We start from the raw sequence: 24,059 nt of genomic DNA on the forward strand, positions 1-24,059 counted from the left end.
TTAGGCGATGCTGGGGAAGGTTCAAAGAACACTGATAGGTCTGCATACGGCTGGAGTGTACGGGCGAACGGCGGATATGTGAGCAAAGTCCACGCACTTTGAGGAGCAGGTCGGATAACCCCGGATAACTTTTCAGGAAGCACTGCACCACCAGGTTTAAGGTGTGAGCCAGGCAAGGAATGTGTTTCAGTTGGGAAAGGGAGATGGCAGCCATGAAATTCCTTCCGTTATCACTCACTACCTTGCCTGCCTCAAGATCTACAGTGCCCAGCCACGACTGCGTTTCTTTCTGCAAGAACTCGGACAGAACTTCCGCGGTGTATCTGTTGTCGCCCAAACACTTCATAGCCAATACAGCCTGCTGACGTTTGCCAGTAGCTGCCCCATAATGGGAGACCTGGTGTGCAACAGTGGCAGCTGCGGATGGAGTGGTTGTGCGACTGCGGTCTGTGGACGAGCTCTCGCTTCTGCAGGAGGACGAAGAGGAGGAGGAGGGGGTGCGAACGGCTACAGCCAATTGTTTCCTAGACCGTGGGCTAGGCAGAACTGTCCCAAACTTGCTGTCCCCTGTGGACCCTGCATCCACCACATTTATCCAGTGTGCCGTGATGGACACGTAACGTCCCTTGCCATGCCTACTGGTCCATGCATCTGTTGTCAGGTGCACCTTTGTGCTCACAGATTGCCTGAGTGCATGGACGACGCGCTCTTTAACATGCTGGTGGAGGGCTGGGATGGCTTTTCTGGAAAAAAAGTGTCGACTGGGTAGCTCGTAGCGTGGTACAGCGTAGTCCATCAGGGCTTTGAAAGCTTCGCTTTCAACTAACCGGTAGGGCATCATCTCTAACGAGATTAGTCTAGCTATGTGTGCGTTCAAACCCTGTGTACGCAGATGCGAGGCTAAGTACTTCCTTTTTCTAACCATAGTCTCATGTAGGGTGAGCTGGACTGGAGAGCTGGAGATCGTGGAACTAGCGGGGGTGCCGGTGGACATGGCAGACTGAGAGACGGTGGGAGATGGTATTGTTGCCACCGGTGCCCTAGATGCAGTGTTTCCTACTACGAAACTGGTGATTCCCTGACCCTGACTGCTTTGGCCTGGCAAAGAAACCTGCACAGATACTGCAGGTGGTGCGGAAAATGGTGGCCCTACACTGCCGGAAGGGATGTTGCGTTGCTGACTAGCTTCATTGGCCGAGGGTGCTACAACCTTAAGGGACGTTTGGTAGTTAGTCCAGGCTTGCAAATGCATGGTGGTTAAATGTCTATGCATGCAACTTGTATTGAGACTTTTCAGATTCTGTCCTCTGCTTAAGGTAGTTGAACATTTTTGACAGATGACTTTGCACTGATCAATTGGATGTTGTTTAAAAAAATGCCAGACTGCACTCTTTCTAGCATCGGATACCTTTTCAGGCATTGCAGACTGAGCTTTAACCGGATGGCCACGCTGTCCTCCAACAGGTTTTGGCTTTGCCACGCGTTTTGGGCAAGATACGGGCCCGGCAGATGGAACCTGTTGCGATGTTGATGCCTGCTGCGGCCCCTCCTCCTCCGCTTCAGAACTGCTGCCGCCTGCACCCTGTTCCCCCAATGGCTGCCAATCGTGGTCAAGAACTGGGTCATCTATTACCTCTTCTTGTAGCTCGTGTGCAACTTCGTCTGTGTCACCGTGTCGGTCGATGGTATAGCGTTCGTGATGGGGCAACATAGTCTCATCAGGGTCTGATTCTTGATCAGCACCCTGCGAGGGCAATGTTGTGGTCTGAGTCAAAGGACCAGCATAGTAGTCTGGCTGTGGCTGTGCATCAGTGCACTCCATGTCAGATTCAACTTGTAATGGGCATGGACTGTTAACTGCTTCACTTTCTAAGCCAGGGACGGTATGTGTAAAGAGCTCCATGGAGTAACCCGTTGTGTCGCCTGCTGCATTCTTCTCTGTTGTTGTTTTTGCTGAAGAGGACAAGGAAGCGACTTGTCCCTGACCGTGAACATCCACTAACGACGCGCTGCTTTGACATTTACCAGTTTCACGAGAGGAGGCAAAAGAGCTAGAGGCTGAGTCAGCAAGATAAGCCAAAACTTGCTCTTGCTGCTCCGGCTTTAAAAGCGGTTTTCCTACTCCCAGAAAAGGGAGCGTTCGAGGCCTTGTGTAGCCAGACGACGAACCTGGCTCCACAGCTCCAGACTTAGGTGCAATATTTTTTTTCCCACGACCACCTGATGCTCCACCACTACCACTACCCTCATTACCAGCTGACAATGAACGCCCCCGGCCACGACCTCTTCCACCATACTTCCTCATTGTTTTAAAAACGTAAACAAACTAACGGTATTTGTTGCTGTCACACAAATTACACGGTGAGCTATAACTTCAGTATGATTTAGCTACCCCTTTACAGGTGAGTGAGACCACAACGAAAATCAGGCACAATGTTACACACTCTGTTGTTGGTGGCAACAAATGAGAGAGATGCCACACACGCAGGACTGTCACTGAAGCACAAATGTAAATATTAATCTCCCACTGATTTGATTTTTTTTTTTTTTTAAGGGAGACTTTAGGAAAAAAAAATAATAGAATAAAATGATTTTTTCAGGAAGAATTTAGAAACCAAATAAAATAAAATGATTTTTTCAGGGAGAATTTAGAAAACAAATAAAACAAAAAAAGGCTTTCTATGGCCCACTGAGTGAGAGATGAGGCACACAGGAGTCAGGAGTGGCACACAAGCCCAGAGGCCAATATTTATCTCCCACTGATTGATGTAGTGATTTTTTCAGGTAGATTTTGGAACCCAAATCAAGCTAAAAAAAAAAAATAGGCTTTCTATGGCCCACAATTGGAGAGAGAGAGAGAGAGAGATGGCACACCCAGGAGTCAAGACTGGCACACAAGCAGAAAGGGCAATATTAATCTCCCACTGATTTGTTTTTTTTTTTTTTTAGGGAGACTTTAGGAAAAAAAAAAATAGAATAAAATGATTTTTTCAGGAAGAATTTAGAAAACAAATAAAATAAAATGATTTTTTCAGGGAGAATTTAGAAAACAAATAAAACAAAAAAAGGCTTTCTATGGCCCACTGAGTGAGAGATGACGCACACAGGAGTCAGGAGTGGCACACAAGCCCAAAGGCCAATATTAATCTCCCACTGATTGATTTATTGATTTTTTCAGGTAGAATTTAGAACCCAAATAAAGCAAAAAAAAAAAAAAAAAAGGGCTTTCTATGGCCCACTGAGTGAGTGATGATGCACACAGGAGTCAGGAGTGGCACACAAGCCCTGAGGCCAATATTTTTCTCCCACTGATTGATGTAGTGATTTTTTCAGGTGGATTTTAGAACCCAAATCAAGCAAAAAAATAAATAGGCTTTCTATGGCCCACTGAGTGAGTGATGATGCACACAGGAGTCAAGAGTGGCACACAAGCCCTGAGGCCAATATTTTTCTCCCACTGATTGATGTAGTGATTTTTTCAGGTAGATTTTAGAACCCAAATCAAGCAAAAAAATAAATAGGCTTTCTATGGCCCACTGAGTGAGAGATGACACAGACAGGGATGGCACTCTAGCAGAAATGTCAATCTTAATCTCCCACAAAAAAAAAAAAAACAGGGACTGTTGTTATGTTTGCTAATGACAGGTGTTATGAAGGCAATCCAGAAACACAGTGTGCTTAGCGATCAGAGCGCACACAGTGATCTGACAAATACCCAAAAATACAAGAACGAGCTCTGAGACGTGGAAACTCTGTAGACTGCACACCTGATCCTATCCTAAACACAACTAAAAGCGGCTGTGGATTGCGCCTAACAACTACCTAGGCAACTCGGCACAGCCTAAGAAACTAGCTAGCCTGAAGATAGAAAAATAGGCCTGACTTGCCCCAGAGAAATTCCCCAAAGGAAAAGGCAGCCCCCCACATATAATGACTGTGAGTAAGATGAAAAGACAAAACGTAGGGATGAAATAGATTCAGCAAAGTGGGGCCCGATATTCTAGGACAGAGCGAGGACAGTAAAGCGAACTTTGCAGTCTACAAAAAACCCTAAAGCAAAACCACGCAAAGGGGGCAAAAAAAAACCACCGTGCCGAACTAACGGCATGGCGGTACACCCTTTGCGTCTCAGAGCTTCCAGCAAAACAAAAGACAAGCTGGACAGAAAAAAAGCAACAAAAAAGCAAAAAGCACTTAGCTATACAGAGCAGCAGGTCACAGGAACAATCAGGAGAAGCTCAGATCCAACACTGAAACATTGACAAGGAGCAAGGATAGCAGCATCAGGCGGAGTTAAGTAATGAAGCAGTTAACGAGCTCACCAGAACACCTGAGGGAGGAAGCTCAGAAGCTGCAGTACCACTTGTGACCACAGGAGTGAATTCAGCCACAGAATTCACAACAGACTGTCCTACAATTACTATCTCCCTGCAGTAATCTCAGCCAGGTATGGCAGGCAGCAATAAGGAGTGGACTGATGCACAAATTAAATAAAAAGTGTGTACAAACCAAAAAGATAGCTGTGCAGAAAGGAAGGAACAAGAGGATTTGTGCTTTGAAAAAAGCAGTTGGTTTGCACAGCGGCGTACACACAGCAATGCAGCTATCAGGGAGCCTTCTAGGGCAGCCCAATGAGCTACAGCGCTGAGGGGAAAAAAAAAAAATGTAGCTTCCACTGTCCCTGCACACAGAAGGTGGTGTTGGGCAGTGGAAATCGCTACAGCACAAGCGGTTTGGTGGTTAATGGACCCTGCCTAACGCTATCCCTGCTTCTGACGAAGCGGCAGCAACCTCTCCCTAAGCTCAGATCAGCAGCAGTAACATGGCGGTCGGCGGGAACTCCCCTTTATAGCCCCTGTGACGCCGCAGACAGCAAGCCAATCACTGCAATGCCCTTCTCTAAGATGGTGGGGACCAGGACCTATGTCATCACGCTGCCCACACTCTGCGTTTACCTTCATTGGCTGAGAAATGGCGCTTTTCGCGTCATTGAAACGCGACTTTGGCGCGAAAGTCGCGTACCGCATGGCCGACCCCGCACAGGGGTCGGATCGGGTTTCATGAAACCCGACTTTGCCAAAAGTCGGCGACTTTTGAAAATGAACGACCCGTTTCGCTCAACCCTACTCCTCACACTAGGCTGGGACTTCTGGGTCTGATGAGGCCTGTTAGGGTTCCCTGCAAGCAAGTAAAGGATCAGGCACAGAACTGTCCTGGGTCTCATCAGAGCAAGAAGTTCTAAGCTAATGTGAAATGCCTGACGATTCAGTTCTCGCAGAGATAAGAAGAAGCAACGAGGACTGGATAGGTGACAGTGAGGAGCGAAAGGGCCAGAGCTCTAAAGTGAGCATTTTTGTTACTTTTTAATGGCACTCTATGGTTCAGGAAAATAGCAACCACCATGTCACTGGACCCATGAGGAAGCAAATTTTTTTAAAAACCTGCATGTTGGCGAATGCGGATTTTTGTAATATTCTAATAGAATTAAATTCCATTCAGATATTTTCACTCATCTTTGCTACAAAGACAAGTTAGGGTCATCCTATTTTCTCACATTGTTACAAATTACTTGTAGTCATTTCTTAGTATCTTTATGTTACAATCTTAATATGTATTAATAGTGACACGTAGTATGACCACCATTACTGATTCAAAAGGGGAGAACATATACATCCATCTTCTTTAGACTCCTGGTTGGCAAATTTGCCCAATTGTACAGTCATACATTCATCACTTATAAATTGCTGAATAATGAAATTTGAATTTATATTTTCAGAAACCCAAATTTGGCATATTCTGAGCGATTCGAGAGTCTTTTACCTCACTCCAGAGATGGATTAACATGTACACAATTTAGGACTGTTCTCCATGCTGCTGTTACTGCTTCTGTTTTATTTAGAAAGGAGAATATGAGTCATTTTACATAACAATATAAAGGTTTTATTAATACAATGTTTTGTCAGGTTATACAATTTTTTGTCAAAGATACCGTACATATTAACTTTTTAAAATTTTATGTGGGCACACAGGGTTTTGATCCAAAGGTGAAGGCAAAGCAGTGGCTGGCGGCTATGGTCAGGATTACATAGTTATAAAGCGAATCACCAGTTTGTTGTATCAAAAAGATTCCTTAGCAAATAACAGCACCAAGGGGTTACAATATCTAGCTGATTTGATATAGTACTCTATGCCCAGCCATTGCAAGTAAATAATAGACCAACATGCTGTTATACAAAATCTACTGTGGAGTGATATATATTTTCTGGTGTGCGATGTACATGCAAATTAATTCAGAGAAAGTGTAAAGTTAATTACCCATTGTGTGAGGAATCCTGCCAATACGTTTCGCTTGGATATCGCTTCTTCAGGGGGTGTGCTGATTCTGTTTGTCTGTTGAAAAAAGGAATGAAGAGCAGGGATCCCTCTCTCTTTGCTGTGCTAGGTAGCCACCTCCCATCAGCTCTGAGCCAATTGCAAATTAAGAGATAAGGTCTGCATATGGTGAAAATGCAAGATACAGGTCACATAATGCACATAAATAGTGTTATTTTTCATGTACTTATTCTGAAAACTTATTTGTAATTACGGTTAAAGCTATTGAACAGTAAAATATATTCTTTAGACCTTCACAAATGTAGAATTTGACATTAAAACAGTCTGCACTTTATGTATGTGAATGGTATTTTTGCATCCCTCCTCGCATACAGAATATTTGGTCAGATTTTTGGTGCACTTTGGAAACAAGTAGTATGCAACTTACCCCTGTGGAAAAGCTGAGCCAATATTGACCTTAATGATCAAGCAAATTTTTACAATTCTGACCACTGTCACTTTATGAGGTTTTAACTCTGGAACGCCTCAACGGATCCCACTGATTATGAGATGTTTTTTTTCATGACATATTGTACTTCATGACAGTGGTAAAATTTCTTCAATATGACACTTGCGTTTATTTATGAAAAAAAAACAAAACAGAAATTTGGCAAAAATTTTGAACCCTCCTCACATACACACACACTGAATAAATCATACATGTACAACTGAATAAATCATACACACAGAACTGAATAAATTATACACACTGAATAAATCCCCCTCACACACAACTGAATAAATCCCACACATACTTAATAAATCCCCCCACACACATGGTGAATAAATCCCCCCACACGCATGCTGAATAAATGCCCCCACAGATTGAACAAATCACACACACTGAATAAATCCTTACACACACACTGAATGCACACGCACAGAATAAATCACCCCCACACACTGAATAAACCACACACACACACTGAATAAATCCTCACACACACTGAATACACACACAGAATAAATCCTCCCACACTCTCTGCATAAATCCCCCTACACACTGAATAAATACACACACACTCTTTCTGAATAAATCCCCCCCAAAACACAGCTTTGGTGTCTTCAGCTTCTCAGCCACAGGAACACTTACCCCTTGTCTCTGTTGCGCGCTGGCTAGTGATGTCGGCAGCGTGATCACATGACCTGATCACGCTGCTGGCGTCTCTGTGACTCGGCGGTCAGAGCTTCAATTATACTCGCATCTGTAAGACGCGAGTACAATTGATCCCTGGGAGCCGGCGTGCTGCAGCTTTTCTGTGCCGTCTGTTAGCTTGACAGCCGGCTCAGAGAACTGCAGACTACCAGTTCGGGGAGCAGCAGAATGCAGCTGCCAGGGGAGAGGCTTCAGTCTGTTGCATTAGGCAGTCTGACTGTGCCCGGGGCACATGCCCTGCCTGCCCCCTCCTAGATACACCTTTGCGTACACAAAATGCTTGGATATAGTGCAAGGATATGGTTGTGCAGCAGTTGAGAGGGGCTTTTAGAGAAGCAAAAACTGGGGACTTAAACCACACTGCAGCATACTGCTTGGGAGATAAGAAGCCAAAATAAAGTAATGACAAGTATTACAGAAGTTTAGTTACTCATTAACCTTTTAAGGACTGGGAAATATTTTATTTTTGTACTTTCATTTTTTTCCCCCTCTTCTTTTTCCTAATCATAACGTTTTGATTTTTCCATCTGCTTAGCAGACTGCGGGACAAGTTTTTATTTCGAATGACACCATTTATTTTACCATATAATGCACGGAAAAATGGGGGGAAAAAAATCCAAGCATTATGATATGATGAAAAAAATGCAATTTCACTAGTGGTTTTGGGGTTTTGTTTTAACAGCAAATTGCATACTTGTACTTTGACATCAGCTGGAAAAAAAATTCTCATGCATTAGCCTTTGCTCAGAAAATTTACTGCATGATTTTATTTATAGGTGTAGCTGACAAAACCACATACACATGAAGGTTAGTGCTGTTGTCTTTTGGTGCATTGCCGGGTATTGGATGCCCTGGCTGTGTCATTGTAGAGGTGAGGGCCAGTAACTAGGAGGATAGGAATGATATCAAATACAAAAGCAGCATATACGGTATTATTTTTTGGTTTAACCATTTTCATTGTACTGACAGAATTATTTTTCAGGCTAATACAATTACAGCGATACCAAACTTGTATAGTGTTTTTCATTTAGGTAGTGGAAATTTGGAAATTGTGCAAAAAAAAATTATTTAGTTTGTGTCGCTATTTTGGAGACCCGTAACTTTTTACATTTTCTGTTGTTGGAGCCCTCGGTGCGATACCAGTAATTGGTTGCCCAGGTCATGTCATTTGGGGAATGAGGGACTCAGTAAGTTGGAGTATAGGAAAGACAACAAATGAAAAAGCAGTATTTTTTTTTAGAATTTTTTAACATTACCATATTACCTGTGTGATTTTTTAGATTTATAAAATTCCGTTAGATTCTTATTTTTATGTGCCTATCAATTGCACTGGCAAGAAGATTTTCATTTCAGCATTGTTGATATTTCCTATCCAGCGAGCTCTGAAGCTTTGCTATCTATGCTGTTCAGTAGTTTGCCGACATCCCTTTGTATCAATATATGTATCTACTTCTAGAAGATTCTGTCGGCCGCCTGCGGCTTTACTGTTTCCTCCTTTTATGATTGCTCTCTTTTAAAAATTCAATGCTGTGAAACCAGTTGAGTGTAAATCTGCAGGAGTTCTTAGTTTTCCATTAACTTTTAAGGACTGGCCACTTGAAGACCTGTTGAGAAAAACAGTATCATTGATTTGAGTGATGGATTCCAATAATGGAGTTTCAGTGATTGCCACTTACAGAATTGAGCCAATATACAGTAAAAGATTTATCCAATGAGCAGAGACATCGCTACTTTTCCATGATACCCACTAGATTACAAGCTATTGCTATATTGATCTTTCTACTCCGCATGTGGAGGAAATATATACTAGTAAAAGCAGCCATAAAGCCAGAATATAGAGCATTTTATGCGTGATAAAATATTTGTCACACATCTTTCACGTCGATGTTTAAACACATACAGTACAGACCAAAAGTTTGGGCACACCTTCTCATTTAAAGATTTTTCTGTTTTTTCATTACTATGAAAATTGTAAATTCACACTAAAGGCATCAAAACTATGAATTAACACATGTGGAATTATATACTTAACAAAAAAGTGTGAAACAACTGAAAATATGTCTTATATTCTAGGTTCTTCAAAGTAGCCACCTTTTGCTTTGATGACTGCTTTGCACACTCTTAGCATTCTCATGATGAGCTTCAAGAGGTAGTCACCGGAAATGGTTTTCACTTCACAGGTGTGCCCTGTCAGATTAAATAAGTTGGATTTCTTGCCTTATAAATGGGGTTGGGACCATCAGTTGTGCTGAGCAGAAGTCTGGTTGATACACAGCTGATAGTCCTACTGAATAGACTGTTAGAATTTGTATTGTGGCAAGAAAAAAGCAGCTAAGTAAAGAAAAAACGAGTGGCTATCATTACTTTAAGAAATGAAGGTCAGTCAGTCTGAAAAATTGGGAAAACTTTAAAAGTGTCCCCAAGTACAGTTGCAAAAACCATCAAGCGCTACAAAGAAAGTGGCTCACATGAGGACTGCCCCAGGAAAGGAAGACCAAGAGTCACCTCTGCTTCTGAGGTTAAGTTTATCTGAGTCACCAGCCTCAGAAATCTTAGGTTAACAGCAGCTCAGCTTAGATACCAGGTCAATGCCACACAGAGTTCTAGCAGCAGACACATCTCTACAACAATAGTAATATATGTAAGTGGTGCACCCCTGCATGGGGGCTAAATGTGCGCCAGCCTACGCCAACATCTTTTTGGGCTGGTGGGAAGAGACTGTAGTTTACCCCTCCGTGACCTTCCAGGAGAAAGTGCGTCACTGGCATCGATATATCGATGACGTGTTCTTTCTATGGCTCGGTACCGAATTGGAATGTGCTCAGTTCCTGCAGGATCTTAATACCAATTCCTACAACATTTTTCTCACACATTCTATATCAACGATCTCGGTTACTTACCTGGACTTAAAGGTTGCTGTAGAGGGTCATCATTTGATAACAGATCTGTTCCGCAAGCCTACAGCCACCAATGCCCTACTTGAATACAGTAGTTTTCATCCGGCACATACTAAGGTGGGTGTCCCAATTGGTCAATTTCTGCGAGTGAGACGGAATTGTACACATGACACTGATTTCTTGTCACAAGCGCGTGAGCTTACAAGTCGTTTCAAACAAAGGGGCTACCCGAAACGCGTAATTTCATCTGCCTTTCAGAGAGCACGACGTGAGGATCAAGCGTCATTACTTACTTCAAGACCCCGCAACCAGGACAAAGTTACCCGATTTGTTACGGATTACAACAGCAGCTGGGACCAGGTAAAGACCATCATTACCCGACATTGGTCCATTCTCAGGACTGATTCTCAGACGGCGGAGGTAACAAGCGAGAGACCGTTACTCGCGTCAAGACGGGCACCCAATTTGCGAGATTTGTTAACCAATAGCCATTTCTCGAGACCTACTATCAGGCTCAATAGGGGGCTTTATCTTAAGGGGTCATTCCCCTGTGGGGACTGTAGTGTATGTCCCTTCATGACACCCGCAAGGAATGTTTTTTCTAACCCATTAGACTCATCCACCCACCGTCTGAAACATTACATCAACTGCAAGACGAGGGACGTCATCTACGTTATCATCTGCCCATGTGGCAAATCGTATGTTGGCCAAACCTCCCAGGAGCTCAGAAAGAGGATCCAGAAACACATGTCCACTATTCATTTGGCAGCTGCTGACCAACGCAAGGGTAAGCCCCTCACTCCGGTGGCAGCACATTTCTTGTCCACCCATGGGGGGTCTACCTCCAATATTAGGGTTGTGGGGTTGCAGAAGATACCATATAAGGGTCGGGGCGGTAGCTCACACAACCAGCTCCTTTGGATGGAATCCAGATGGATTTTCAACCTTCGGTCAACTACACCACTAGGACTGAATGAAGAACTTTTATTCACTGGGTTTTTGGGGTGAGAAGGGTTGGTTAAGTAGGTTCGTGTAAGGGGGCTCCCTTACATAGTTTTTTCATCTTGCTGCCTCTCCTCCATCTCCCCCGTCTTGATATTTGTACTGTCTGCATAGTTTTCTCATATGCCTGCTCTTTGTCTCCACTCTCTAGAGTTCTATGCTGTTCAAGAGATTCCTTGTCCCTTATGGGGCATATGGTTTGGGGATCCAATTGGACATTGGAGTCAATAACACTTAGGAGCCTATACTCACCGGGGGCTGCTTGGGGGGCATCATGATGGAGGATGGTGTGGTCATGAAGACAAGATGTAATGTCTATTGGGACCCAGGATTTCGGTGGTATCGGCTTACAAGACATATCCTTTCTGATGACGTTTTGAGGCATTGAGGACGTTCCGGATAAGTTTTGAGACTTTTTCTTATTTAAGAAAACTATATATATGCTGGGCCATTAACCCTCAGAGCATCTACATCGCTGGAAGAGGCCTGGGATCGGGTCACAAGGAAGATGCACCGATATATGGGTTTTCATCCATCCATATGAACTTATGTCTATTGTGCATGCTACCATCAAGTGCCTTTGGTGATGCATATCATGAGTATTGTTTTCCTCAGCTGAAGTTTAGTCCATTGCTAAATAGATTATTGTACTTTATTATTTTTTAGTATTCTTTCATAATTGACACTATTTTTCTTTTTCTCTCTTGGATAATATGGCCATTTGTATATCTGTAGGCCAATAAGTGGATTTTTGACTCTTGGCATTTATTTTTATCTGTTTGCCATTTAAATCTTGTTATATAAGCGAGTGGTGTTACCAGATTTTTTTTATTATCTTTCGCTTCATCTCATTTGTTCTTTGATGAAGTAATATACAAACACTCATTTTCTAAGTATCGCTACATCTAGTTGTCCTCCTGGAGACATATATGTGTTTTGTGCTCATTATATTCTGGGTATGCAGGCTCCCCTCCGGCTGCGAACATTTGCCCTTGTATTCCCTGTATTGCATCCGCGCATGCGCGATCTCCCCCTTTCAGTGCTGCCGTCCAGCATGTGCAACTGCACTATGACAACGGCAGCACTTTTCGGCTATAGCCACTTCCGGTACGCATTTTGCGGTGATTCCCTCTGGCGCGGCGCTCCCTGACTGCACACCGGTCTGTATTTAATTTACTTACATTCATGTATATAATGCCTCAGGGTGGACGTGTGAGTTCACTTCCCCTGACGAAGCTGCGCTTGCAGCGATACGCGTGGGGCTCGCTGCCTCACCCCTGCTCTTGTCTCTTGTCCTTCTCGGGCATTGCCTTCCATGATATATTTCTGCTTACCACTGACCACATAGGTATACCGCTGGGACATGATCTTTACTACTTTTTTTGTGGTCCCATTGTGTGTTCACATCTAAACCCTAGGGATTGTATTTCCTATCTGTCTCTCCTGCACTATTGTGTTCATGGCCTCACTAGTCTCATGCATGAGCATAATTTATCTTTTGACATCATATTATTATGTGTGTGTGGGGGGGGGGATTTATTGTTATGATTATTGGTCATTTGGTATGCTTGAGTTGGTTCATCCCTTCTAAATTGAGTATATGTTACATTATATACTTCTCTGTGATCTGAGGGAATATCTTGTGGACAAGAGACGTTGCATATATATGTATACTCTATATGTATGTATTTATACTTCTTTATGTGTTAGGCTTATTTATGCCATATATGTCTAGGGGTGATGGTATGTGGTCTTGTATCTAGACCTTTTTAATTGGTTTTATCTATACATGTCTTGTTCTGAGGTGTAAATAAAATTGTTTCATATGTTTATAGCATTCGTGGGTGTGCATACCATTTTTGGCCTAGTCTGCTCTTTCTTTTGTTTACATCTCTACAACAACTGTTAAGAGGAGACTTTGTGCAGCAGGCCTTCATGGTAAAATAGGTGCTAGGGAACCACTGCTAAGGACAGGCAACAAGCAGAAGAGACTTGTTTGGGCTAAAGAACACAAGGAATGGACATTAGACCAGTGGAAATCTGTGCTTTGGTCTGATGAGTCCAAATTTGTGATCTTTGGTTCCAACCACCGTGTCCTTGTGCGACGCAGAAAAGGTGAACGGATGGACTTTACATGCCTGGTTCCCACTGTGAAGCATGGAGGAAGAGGTCTAATGGTGTGGGGGTGCTTAGTTGGTGAGTGACACTGTTGGGGATTTATTCAAAATTGAAGGCATACTGAACCAGCATGACTACCACAGCATCTTGCAGCGGCATGCTATTCCATCCAGTTTGCGTTTAGTTGGACCATCATTTATTTTTCAACAGGACAATGACCCAAAACACACCTCCAGGCTGTGTAAGGGTTATTTGATCAAGAAGGAGAGTGATGGGGTGCTACACCAGATGACCTGGCCTCCACAGTCACCAGACCCAATCAAGATGGTTTGGGGTAAGCTGGACCGCAGAGTGAAGGCAAAAGGGCCAACAAGTGCTAAGCATCTCTGGGAACTCCTTCAAGATTGTTGGAAGACCATTTCCCGTGACTACCTCTTGAAGCTCATCAAGAGAATGCCAAGAGTGTGCAAAGCAGTCATCAAAGTAAAAGGTGACTACTTTGAAGAACCTAGAATATGAGACAGAATTTCAGTTGTTTCACACTTTTTTGTTAAGTATATACAGTGGGGCAAAAAAGTATTTAGTCAGTCAGCAATAGTGCAAGTTCCACCACTTAAAAAGATGAGAGGCGTCTGTAATTTACATCATAGGTAGACCTCAACTATGGGAGACAAACTGAGAAAAAAAAAATCCAGAAAATCACATTGTCTGTTTTTTTATCATTTTATTTGCATATTATGGTGGAAAATAAGTATTTGGTCAGAACAAAATTTCATCTCAATACTTTGTTATATATCCTTTGTTGGCAATGACAGAGGTCAAACGTTTTCTGTAAGTCTTCACAAGGTTGCCACACACTGTTGTTGGTATGTTGGCCCATTCCTCCATGCAGATCTCCTCTAGAGCAGTGATGTTTTTGGCTTTTCGCTTGGCAACACGGACTTTCAACTCCCTCCAAAGGTTTTCTATAGGGTTGAGATCTGGAGACTGGCTAGGCCACTCCAGGACCTTGAAAAGCTTCTTACGAAGCCACTCCTTCGTTGCCCTGGCGGTGTAATTCCACATGTGTTAATTCATAATTTTGATGCCTTCAGTGTGAATTTACAATTTTCATAGTCATGAAAATACTGAAAAATCTTTAAATGAGAAGGTGTGTCCAAACTTTTGGTCTGTACTGTATGTGACAAAATGGCACCGGTACATCGGTGTTTTGGATCAGTGTGTCATGAGTGTACGATCCATGTGTCCATTTTTCCGATCAGTGTTTTTCATGGATGGATAAATCTTATATATAATTACCAATCGGCTCTGTCACAGCTTCCGGCGATTGTGTCTCTATCACAATCCACCGCGGCCAGAAGATGTGACAAAAAACACACAGCTATTCCGTTGGGAGATCAGCGGCGCTAGCCGCTGATCTCCCAGCTGCTCGCATCGGAACTAAGCCGACCGCCATATTGGAACACCCAAGTTATGGGTATTCCGATATGGCAGCCGGGATTCATATCCCCCACCAAGCCGCATGGCACCACTCATTGGCTGAACGCCCCTGGCGCTCAGCCAATGAGCGTGCGGAATTCAAATCCCCCTGCCTCACCAGCTGAGCCAATGAGCGTTGCGTGTGGGATTGAATCCCCCACCAAGCCGCGTGGCACCACTCATTGGCTGAGCACCCCTGGCTTCAGCCAATGAGCGGCGCGGGATTCAAATCCCCCGCCAAAGCCATGTGGCACCACTCATTGGCTGAGCGCTCCTGGCCTCAGCCAATGAGCGGTGCGGGATTCAAATCCCATGGGTTTGCGGGTGTCTATCCGGGGTGTGTGTGTGCAGGCATCATCTGATGGGACTACAAGTCCCATTCGGCTATGCCTGCTACAGTACACACAGCATACAGTACATACAACATACAGTACATACAACATACAACACACAGTACATACAACATACAGTACACAACATACAGTACATACATCATACAGTATATACAACATACAGTACATACAAAATACAGTACATACAGTACATACAACATACAGTACCTACTACAAACAGTACATACAACATACAGCATATACAACATACAGCACATACAACATACAACATACAGTACAAACAGTAGATACACCATACAGTACATACAACATACAGTACAAGATACAGTACATACAACATACAGTACAAACAGTACAGACAGCATACAGTACAAACAGTACATATAACACAGTACATACAACATACAGTACATACAACATACAGTACATCCAATATACAATACATACAGTACATACAACATACAACATACAGTACACAACATACAGTGCATACAACATACAGTAGACAACATACAACACACAGTACATACAACATACAGTACACAACATTCAACACACTGTACATACAACATACCGTACACAACATACAGTACATACAATATACAGTGCATACAACATACAGTACATACAATAGACAACATACAGCACATACAATACATACAGTACATACAACAAACAGTACATGCAACATACAGAGTGTCATGGGACATTCGTTATTATTTGGATTATGGCAGAAAGGGAGTATACAGTTGGTTTATTGTTTTAAATTTTTTGTAGGTGATGAGAGGGCGTTGCAGGAACTAGGCGTGTTTGTAAGTATGGTGAAATTAAGAATATTAAAATACCTTTTTCTGGCTGTCTTTTTTAACTCTTTCACTACTATAGGATTAGTAATGAATAGGTGTCTCATGGACTCCTCTCCATTATTAACCGGGCTTAATGTCACCTTACAATACAAAGGTGACATTAACCCCTTATTACCCCATATTCCACCACTACATGGGAGTGGGAAGACAGGGGCTAAGTGCCATAATTGGTGCATCTTACAGACCGCTCATTGGCTCAGCCGGTGGGGTGGGGATTTGAATCCCGCGCCGCTTATTGGCTGAGTGCCAGGGGGATGTTCATTTCACCGCACTCCGGATGCAATAGCATTGGGCCTATTTCTAGTAAAGAAATAAATTAAAAATATTCTCGCATCCTTTGCAATGTTAAATACAGGCAGCACACTGATGCTGTACATGTTTTTCACGGGGCCATAGACTTGTATTGACCCTTTTCATCTTTGATACCAGAAAACAATAGCTATGTGTCAGTTAGTTTTGCACGGACACACAGTCCGTTAAAAAACACAGACTTGTGACTAGCAGCATAGATAATAATAGGTATGTGTTCTATCTGTGAAATAAAATGGATACAACTTGTACATGAAACAAGGATGTGTTAGTGAGGCCTAACAGTGGAATAGCATGAAGCTTGACCATTCTAGTTGATGCTTTAACATGAACCTAGAAGTAGTTAATGCGTTAAAAGAAGCCTCCTAAGTAGTAAATGACAGAAAATAGTTCTGTCACAAGATTTAATAATATAAACAGTGTATATAATTAAACAGAACCTGATGAGGCAAATGTACTTATTTTGATAATCTGCATCAGAATGGATGTATAATCCTTTTTGAAAGTTTGTCTATTAAGTATGAGCAAAATCCTATTCTATGGCTTATTCAGAGGATTATTTAGGAGCTTCATGTAGACCAATGTCCATGACAACGATCCATCGGCGATAGTTATAGTTGTGTGACAGTCACACCACACCCCAGTCACTGGTTAGTGTTATATAATAGTAATCAGAGGTGGACGTATCATTGTGCAACCACACAGGGGCCCAAGAGGTAAGGGGGCCCACTACTTCCTCCAAACTAGCAAAACATATGTCATAGTAGAACTAATGGACTGCAGAGGGCCCCTATACGGTTCTTGCACAGGGGCCCTTTTCTGTCGGTGTCTGCCACAGAGTTATTGCATACCGACTGACGAGTAAAATGTTGGCTTGGGCACTACATGGATAACTTTGCTGGGAAGCTTTAGCAATTTTAGCAGTCCATCTGTTAGAAAAAAAATTATGGGAAAAGGAGAAACTCAAAATATTATTGTAATAAAATAAGGAATACCAGATATTGTTCACATTGGCAACAATATACAAACCTACCATGAAATGAAGTGTCCTGTGTATGTTACAAATCCTAACTTATCGTATAGATTGTAGGCTTGGCATTAACGCAAGGCAGAATGGCACACATTCATATAACTGTGCATTATTAATCAGCAGCCTTCATTAGGGAGCTATAAAAAGACATCCTGAATATTCAGCAATTTAACTATTTAGTGACTGCCAAAATACACAGAAATAGGAAAATAAGGAAATACAGATTATGGAACATTTCCGTTATTTTTACATAGGTACACAATAGGTATAATGAATCTATATAGTAACAATGGGAAAGTGCAATCACTTTAACATTCAGACTGCTACAAAGGTGCGACATGCAGCAATGGAGGACATGCGAACCGTGCAAAGCTCTGATTCGCAGGAACCAGGCTGTAGATGGCCTATTCCCATTATACAAAGATTTGCACGAACTGCTAGCGGCACTGTTTATTCTTTTTTATGTAAGTAACTAGCTGAAGAGCCCGGCGTTGCCTGGGCATAGTAAATATCTGTGGTTAGTTATAGCATCTCACTTGTCTTATTTTCCCATCACGCCTCTCATTTTCCCAATCACATCTTTCATTTTCCCCCTCCCACCTCTCATTTTCTCCCTCACTCCTCTCATTCCCCCCTAACACTTGTCATTTCAACCTGACATCTGTCACTTTCTGATCACTCCACTATTTTTCCTCACTCCTCTCATTTTGCACTCACACCTTTTCAATTTCACCTCACACCTCTCATTTTCACCTCATCACCTCAGTATATACATGTTTGTCATCTCCCTTATATATAGTATACATCTGTATGTCATCTCCTGCATATAGTATATACCTGTATGTCATCTCCCCTGTATATAGTATATACCTGCTGTGTCTCCTGTATATAGTATATACCTGTGTGTCATCTCCCCTGTATATAGTATATATCTGTGTCATCTCCTCCTGTATATAGTATATACCTGCATGTCATCTTCTATATATAGCATATACCTGTATGTCATCTCCTCCTGTATATAGTATATACCTGTAGGTCACCTGCTCCTGTATATAGTATATACCTGTGTGTCATCTCCTCCTGTATATAGTATATACCTGTATGTCATCTCCTCCTGTATATATATGTACCTGTATGTCATCTCCTCTATATAGTATATACCGGTGTGTCATCTCTCCTGTATATAGTATATATCTGTGTGTCATCTCCCCTGTATATAGTATATACCTGTGTGTCATCTCTTCCTGTATTAGACCTCGTTCACACGTTATTTGCTCAGTATTTTTACCTCAGTATTTGTAAGCTAAATTGGCAGCCTGATAAATCCCCAGCCAACAGGAAGCCCTGCCCCTGGCAGTATATATTAGCTCACACATACACATAATAGACAGGTCATGTGACTGACAGCTGCCGTATTTTCTATATGGTACATTTGTTGTAGTTTGTCTGCTTATTAATCAGATTTTTATTTTTGAAGGATAATACCAGACTTGTGTGTGTTTTAGGGCGAGTTTAGTTTGTCAAGTTGTGTGTCTTGAGTTGCGTGTGGCGACATACATGTAGCGACTTTTGTGAGATGAGTTTTGTGTGGCAACATGCGTGTAACAACTTTTTGTGTGTCGAGTTGCATGTGACAGGTTAGTGTAGCAAGTTGTGTGCAGCAAGTTTTGCGCATGGCGAGTTTTGCGCGTGGCGAGTTTTATGTCTGGTGCCTTTTGAGTATGTGCAAGTTTTGTGTGAGGCAACTTTTGCATGTGTTGCAACTTTTGTGCATGTGGCAATTTTTCCGCGTGTGCAAGTTTTGCGTGTGGCGAGTTTTCCATGAGGTGAGTTTTGCACATGTGGCGAGTTTTGCAAGAGCCTAGTTTTTGCATGTGGCGAGTTCTGCGCGTGGCGAGTTTTGAGTGGCGACTTTTGTGTTTCGACTTTTATGTGGCGAGGTTGGTGTATTTGTGGTGAAATGTGTGCTGAGGGTAATATGTGTTCAAGCATGTGGTAGTGTGTGGCGCATTATGTGTGTGTGTTTATATCCCCGTGTGTGGTGAGTATCCCATGTCGGGGCCCCACCTTAGCAACTGTACGGTATATACTCTTTGGCGCCATCGCTCTCATTCTTTAAGTCCCCCTTGTTCACATCTGGCCGCTGTCAATTTGCCTCCTACACTTTTCCTTTCAATTTTTCGCATTGTGTAGATAGCAGCAAAATTGTTTGGTGAATTGGAAAGCGCGGGGTTAAAATTTCACCTCACAACATAGCCTATGACGCTCTCGGGGTCCAGACGTGTGACTGTGCAAAATTTTGTGGCTGTAGCTTCGACGCCTCCAACACTTTTCCTTTCACTTTTTTCCCCATTATGTAGATAGGGGCAAAATTGTTTGGTGAATTGGAACGCGCGGGGTTAAAATTTTGCCTCACAACATAGCCTATGACGCTCTCGGGGTCCAGACGTGTGACTGTGCAAAATTTTGTGGCTGTAGCTTCAACGCCTCCAACACTTTTCCTTTCACTTTTTTCCCCATTATGTAGATAAGGGCAAAATTGTTTGGTGAATTGGAACGCGCGGGGTTAAAATTTCACCTCACAATATAGCCTATGACGCTCTCGGGGTCCAGACGTGTGACTGTGCAAAATTTTGTGGCTGTAGCTGCGACGGTGCAGATGCCAATCCCGGACATACATACACACATACACACATACACACATTCAGCTTTATATATTAGATTTTTGTAGGTTTAAAGCAAGGTTCAAACCAGGGGCGGATTATCAGAGGGTCAATATGGGCGGTAGCCCAGGGCCCAGTGGTCTGGGGGGGCCCTGGGCTACCGCACAGATTGACCCTCTGATAATCATCTGTGAATGCTGGCAGCCGCCGCCGGCATTTATGTGCCCCCGCCGTACCCGGTGGGCAGAGAGAGGGGGCCCGCATCGGGCCCCTTCTCATCTGCTCACCGGGCCCCTTCCGGCGCTGCGGCGGTTTCCTATTGATGTGCGGGTGCGCGCCCGCACGTCAATGGTTAACAACAGCCGCCAGCCAATTGGAGGCTGGCGGCTGATGTCGCCCGCAGCGCACACATCGCCGGCGTCTGACGTCATTGTCAGTCGCCGGCGAGTGTGCTCTGTTGGAGGGAGCTCACCACTGGAGCGCGGACAGGTGAGGAGACTTTGTTTTTTGTTTTTTTTTGTTTTTTTTTATAACGGAGGACACTGGGGCAATGCTGGAGGACACTTGGAGCAGATTGCTGGAGGACACTGGGGCAATGCTGGAGGACACTGGGGCAGATTGCTGGAGGACACTGGAGCAATGCTGGAGGACACTGGGGCAATGCTGGAGGACACTGGGGCAATGCTGGAGGACACTGAGGCAGATTGCTGGAGGACACTGGGGCAATGCTGGAGGACACTGAGGCAGATTGCTGGAGGACACTGGGGCAGATTGCTGGAGGACACTGGAGCAATGCTGGAGGACACTGGGGCAATGCTAGAGGACACTGGGGCAATGCTGGAGGACACTGGGGCAGATTGCTGGAGGACACTGGGGCAGATTGCTGGAGGACACGGGCAGATTGCTGGAGGACACTGGGGCAATGCTGGAGGACACTGGGGCAGATTGCTGGAGGACACTGGGGCAGATTGCTGGAGGACACTGGGGCAATGCTGGAGGACACTGGGGCAATGCTGGAGGACACTGGGGCAATGCTGGAGGACACTGGGACAGATTGCTGGAGGACACTGGGGCAATGCTGGAGGACACTGGGGCAATGCTGGAGGACACTGGGGCAGATGGCTGGAGGACACTGGGGCAATGCTGGAGGACACTGGGGCAATGCTGGAGGACACTGGGGCAATGCTGGAGGACACTGGGGCAGATTGCTGGAGGACACTGGGGCAATGCTGGAGGACACTGGGGCAATGCTGGAGGACACTGGGGCAATGCTGGAGGACACTGGGGCAGATGGCTGGAGGACACTGGGGCAGATGGCTGGAGGACACTGGGGCAGATGGCTGGAGGACACTGGGGCAGATTGCTGGAGGACACTGGGGCAATGCTGGAGGACACTGGGGCAGATGGCTGAAGGACACTGGGGCAGATGGCTGGAGGACACTGGAGCAGATGGCTGGAGGACACTGGGGAAGATGGCTGGAGGACACTGGGGAAGATGGCTGGAGGACACTGGGGCAATGCTGGAGGACACTGGGGCAATGCTGGAGGACACTGGGGCAATGCTGTAGGACACTGAGGCAGATTGCTGGAGGACACTGAGGCAGATTGCTGGAGACACTGGGGCAATGCTGGAGGACACTGGGGCAGATTGCTGGAGACACTGGGGCAGATTGCTGGAGACACTGGGGCAGATTGCTGGAGACACTGGGGCAGATTGCTGGAGACACTGGGGGAAATGCTGGACATACTGGGGGAAATGCTGGACATACTGGGGCAGATTGCTGGACACACTGGTGGTAATATTCTGGACACACTGTCTGGGGGCAATGCTGGATGCACTGGGGCAGATTGCTGGACACACTGTCTGGGGCAATATGCTGGACACACTGGGGCAATATGCTGGACATACTGGGGCAGATTGCTGGACACACTGGTGGTAATATGCTGGAAACACTGGGGCAGATTGCTGGACACACTGGGGCAGATTGCTGGACACACTGTCTGGGGGCAATGCTGGACACACTGGGGGCAATATGCTGGAGACACTGGGGCAGATTGCTGGACACTAGGGCAATATGCTGGACATACTGGGGCAGATTGCTGGACACACTGGGGGCAGGACTGGAGGCATGGGCAGAATGTAGACATGGGGCATGATTGGAGACACGGGGCAGAATGAAAGACATGGGGCAGGATTGGATCATGGGGCAGGATGGATACGATGGAGACATATGGGGCAGGATGTGGAGATCATATGGGGTAGAATGGATGCTCATGAGGGCAGGATGCGAGAACATATGGCTGGAGCCAGGAATGAGACACACGAGGCCAGGATGTGGAATATTATTACCATAGGGGCTAATTAAGGGATATTATTACTGCAGTGATGTATTTATTTTATTTTTTGAGTATACGGTTTTAGATGGGGGTCGGTCCTGTTACTGTGCAGAGTGACACTATATCGCCTTTTTTTCTTCATGTGGTGTAATGTAGAAGTTGTGAAAAATTAAGTAATGTGTTCTGCAAGCGGAGCTCGAGATAACTGTGTTATTTCCTGCAGAAACGAGTCCTGGCTGGAAGAAATGATGGCGGTCTGTGCTGGATGAAAGATGAAGGACTTCACCTAGAGACGTCACTGGTGAGTCAGTGTTACCTATACACTGACACTATACACTGTATACTATATAGAGGTCCTGTGTATAATACCACCAGTGATCTCTGTATTACCTCTACACAGACACTGCATACTAAGTACAGATCTCCTGTGAATACTGGCACTTATGGTGATAGTATTGTGTTGTTGTTTTTTACTGATCAGTATTGTAGTATTCAGTCACTATGTGGTGGTAATATGTGGTCTGGAAATGGTGTTGCGGTATTTGTCCCTTGTATGTGATATTTGGTCACCAAGTGGTGGTAATATGTGGTCTTGACATGGTGCGGTGGTATTTGTTCCTTGTATGTGATATTATTCGATCACTGTGGTTGTAATTTGTGGTCTGGTCATGGCGCGGTGGTATTTGTTCCTTGCATGTGATATTATTCGATCACTGTCGTTGTAATTTGTGGTCTGGTCATGGTGCGGTGGTATTTGTTCCTTGTATGTGATATTATTGGTCAAAATATACCTAAATTGAATTGCAGATTCTAACAAATATTTAATAGGTTACAGTAGAGTAGGGCCCGGCCACTTTTCTGGAATAATCTGGTTCGGGTATATCATGACCCCCGTCACATGACCCCCGTCACATGACCGGGGGGGGGGGGGGGCCACAGTGTCTGAACAGCCCGGGGCCCTGGCTACCCTTAATCCACCCCTGGTTCCAACTAGAGGTCAGAGTTCCATTTTCCTGTCCAGATAAGGGCGGACATATCATTGGCGCAACCTGTGCAGCCTCATGGGGGTCCAAGAGGTAAGGGGATCCATTTCCACCTGTATTATGATGAGCTATTGGACTGGAAAGGGCCAACATATTTTTCTTGCGCAGGAACCATCTTCTGTCTGTGTCCACCAGTGTGTTCACATACAGTGCCTTGCAAAAGTATTTGGCGCCCTGGAACTTTTCAACCTTTTCCCACATATCATTCTTCAAACATAAAGATACCAAATGTAAATTTTTGGTGAAGAATAAACAACAAGTGGAACAAAATTGTGAAGTTGAATGAAATTTATTGGTTATTTTAATTTTTTGTGGAAATTCAAAAACTGAAAAGTGGGACGTGCAATATTATTCGGCCCCTTTAACTTAATACTTTGTTGCGCAATTTTTTGCTGCGATTACAGCTGCAAGTCGCTTGGGTATGTTCTTATCAG

Source organism: Ranitomeya imitator, chromosome 1 (genome assembly GCF_032444005.1).
Source record: "Ranitomeya imitator isolate aRanImi1 chromosome 1, aRanImi1.pri, whole genome shotgun sequence".
NCBI classification, from domain to species: Eukaryota; Metazoa; Chordata; class Amphibia; order Anura; family Dendrobatidae; genus Ranitomeya; species Ranitomeya imitator.